We start from the raw sequence: 3922 nt of genomic DNA, 5'->3' as shown, positions 1-3922 counted from the left end.
ATTAAGCACTGGAAGCATGCAGGTTTTTGGTTTTTTTTAACATTTGCTTATGGTTTTATTGTGAGAGAACCAAAAAAACATTGCATGTTGCATGCCTTGGGGTATACCTACCAGGCAGATCCATACGGAGGACGAAATGGAATCATTCTATACCTTTGTTTGGCAATTTCACACGAGGCCTAAACAAACAAGACACCAAAAATATGAGAAGGGACAGTTATAGGCACCTTTGGATCTGGTGGCCCAATTGTATGCTCCGCTACAGGAACGAACTGGTTGCTGGGAAATTTTGGTTATGTGAAGGAAATGAAAGTACATTTGCTTGTATACTAATGCTCCTTTAACAGGAACATTTATTCTGAGCACTGAGGAGATATTTGCAGCAATGCAATGACTGGGGTATACTACCTAGATGCAAAGTATTAGAAAAACTGAAAAGGATCAACAATTCTTTAGCTGAGAAGACAAATCGCTTCCATTCCTTCATCTGGTAGTTCTTCCCAATGCTGGGAATCATTGAAATAGAAAAAGCAACAGTTAATTTATCTGCATCCTTAGAGACACTCTCTAATGCCACAGCATAGTAAAACTGAGAAATTGGGGCAATCTGACAAACAGGCATAAAGAACCAGATGGCCTGGGTTTGTTACTGGCTAGCCAAGGCGGTGTATGTGCAGTTAGTAATACTTCTTGTTTTCATTATGCAAATGAATCAGGCAGAATAGAAGCTACAGGTAAAACACAACAACTACAGCTATACTATCAAATATTCCTTGATAACACCTCATGGGGTTTAGAGGAGGTCTGGCATAAGCTTACCACATGGTTACCTGATGGGTATTGATTGAAGAAACTGGTTTTGATAATTGTTTTTGTTATTGTTGTATGTATAATTATGTGTATAATGATACACATAATTATTGTTCTGTAATTATTGTTCTGATTGTTGTTGGAGATACAATAAATTGATACGGTGAGGATTATAGCATGTTAGCTACAAAACCTCAAAAGAAAAGTAGGGATTGATACAAGTTGCAGCTTGATTAGTCCCTTAATGGATAACCTTGTCGTTCATTTAGAAAATGAGAAGGGTCTGTGTCTTTGTGTTGAATAGATAAGGCAGGTTCCATTGAATTGAATAGATAAGGGAGGTTCTGCTAGGTTTTGTATTTGTATGTACCTCCAGAAAGGACTCTGCATGTGTGTAAACTGTAGACCTTTTTGTGTAAGACCTGCGTGAATAGGAGGAGAGTATCCTCCACACATCCACCACTGACATTAAGCAATGCCTTTGTTCTAACTCACCCACTTGAGTCTTAGAGAGTTTCCTGGTTGACCACTTTATGGTAACAGTTGTTAGATGTAGGGCAAAGTAGAGAGAGAAGGATCATTATATGTTCTTGTAAAAGTTGTTTTAATCTTGTAGTCACACAAACTAGAGAAAAGCAGTGAAATTATCCTTCCAGAAGCTGAGAAGGAAAAGAAACCCTCATGAGTCATGAACTACTGTCTAGTTATTTCAACACCTTTGGTTTTTTTGTAAGGATACATAGAGTTGCAAAAGGGTTTGGAATTTTTAAATATGAATACTGATAATTAGAGGCGACTCTGTATTTGTTTATTCAGAAAATTTCATCTCCGTACTTGTGATGAGAAAAGCTCAATAAAATAAGTTTTCCAAGAGATATTTTACTTAAGAAATCTTGACAGTTCACAACTGAGTTTACTTCAAGCCATTTAGAGAATCAAGACAGCTCAATGCTTTTCTCTAAAGTCATCTGCCTGTGTTTTCTTGCAGTCCATTTTCATAGCCTTTTCTTAGCAATATCTCTATGTCTGCCCTACACTAGGCTAAAACAGGAAAAGGGAATAAAATTAGAGATGAAAAGCAGGAGAACGCATAGGAGCAGCTAGCTCTGGGACGTTGCCAGGTATGGGAGTAAAGAAATTGGTGTGTGTCATAGTTTTCCAAGGGCATTCCATAACATGACATCATGCAGTGATCTGGCAAAGCTGGGGGAACAGGCAGGAGATCTGCGGTTCCTGTTTCCCAGAACATTTCAAGTATTTTTCTCATCTGGTTTCTGGACCTTGAAGAAGAATCTGTGCTTTCCTGATTTCTGAGAACTACAATTCCCAAAATCCTTCCACGGTTTCTGGTTCCAGCATATAAAGCAGCTCACACTTTGGAAGGATGATCTCTCTTCTGCTGGTCAGCTGGATGGTTTTGAAGATTTTCATCTTCCTCACTTGTTCACTTGATTTATTGCTCTTACTTCCCCGTAGACTGTATTATCTCACAATCCTTTGCTGTTTTTAGCAAATTAGTGCCCTCCTTATCTCAACGGAGTCATTTCTGTTTGTTTTTTTTTTCCTTCTCTCCCTTCTCCAGCAGAGGTGGGAAAGGAGAGGGAAAAATCTAAATGGAAGACTAACAAGAAGACTAACAAGAAGAAGGCCGCCTTTGGCAGCAAGCTTTCCAATTTAATCAAGAGGGCATTAAACTAGAGTTGTTGGGAGAGGGGATCCTCAAACCATCCCACTTTGAGGTTGATGATGGTAATAGATGCCCTGGGTCTGGAGCTGGATCACAGGCATTAAGAGAGCACCTAAGGTGCAGGATAAGGGGACTCCAATTGGTAAATCAGCCCCAATGGGAGCCCAGCTCAAATGCCTGTATACACCAATGCATGAAGCATGAGTAGCAAACTAGAAGAGTTGCAGGCATGTGTGTGCCTACAGGGCTGTGATATCATTAGCATCACATGAAACTTGGTGGATGGCTCTCATGACTTGAATGTGGGAATGGACAAGTATAAACTCTTTAGGAAAGACTGGCGGGGGAAAAGGTGAGGAGGTGTTGTCCTCTACATCAATGACCAGGTGGAGTCCATAGAGCTCCACTTGAGGATAGATGAGGAGCTGACAGAGAGCTTATTGTTTAGGGTTAAAGGGAAAGCAGGGGGAGGAGATGCTTTAGTGGGAGTCTGCTACAGGCCTCCTGATCGGGAAAACTATGAGGCCTTCTGTAAACAGGTAGGAGCAGCTTCATTCACAAAATATGGTCCTCATGAGAGACTTCTACCATCCTGATATCTGCTGGAGAGACAACAAAGCAGGATCAGAAATCGAAGAGCATTCTGGGACATGTTGATGTTAACTTCCTCTTCCAAGCAGCACAGAAACCCACATGAAAAAGTGCTATTTTGGACCTTGTCCTCACCAGAGAGGAGGAGCAGGTGAGTAATGTCACATTACTCAAGGACAGCCTTGGCTACACTGAACACAAAATGACTGAGTTCAAGGTCCTTGGGGCATCAAAGAGAGTGCACAGAAAGTTTGCTACTCTGGACTTTTGGAGAGCCAACTTCAATCTCTTCAGGGAGCTGCCTGGCAGGATGACATGGGATAAACTGCTAGAGGGAAGAGGGACCCAAGAAAGCTGGTCAGTTTTCAAGGACCATCTCATCCAGGCCCAGAAGCAGTGCATCCTGAGAAAAAGGAAGGTGCACTGAAAAATATCTCACACTTAATAGACTCTCCATGCACATGCAAAACCACGTAACTGTCACTGCTCAGTGAATCCAACCTTCGAATTAATTGAATAAGTGGTGGTCAACACACAAAAATATCCAGTCTGGACCATGCAGCAGTAGTCACCACACTTGGTATGGCAGCTAATTTCTGATGCAGAAGTCCATTTGGTCTGTGGTGGCAACGTTCTTCTCGGAAACTGACCAAGATGTGAAGTTTTGAATGTACAAGATAATCAGACCAAGTTTGAAGCATCTTTACAGACAGTGATGGAGTAAAAAGTAATTGACTCAGTTATATCTCACACTCCAAAGATAGAAATCAGAAAAATATTATTAAGAATTTTCTAGAATCCAATTCTTGTAAGTCTACTAAAGAGGATATCTTA

The sequence above is a fragment of the Meleagris gallopavo genome, chromosome Z, assembly GCF_000146605.3.
Source record: "Meleagris gallopavo isolate NT-WF06-2002-E0010 breed Aviagen turkey brand Nicholas breeding stock chromosome Z, Turkey_5.1, whole genome shotgun sequence".
NCBI classification, from domain to species: domain Eukaryota; kingdom Metazoa; phylum Chordata; class Aves; order Galliformes; family Phasianidae; genus Meleagris; species Meleagris gallopavo.
The sequence above is the reverse complement of the archived record's forward strand: the minus strand, read 5'-3'. Positions refer to the sequence as shown.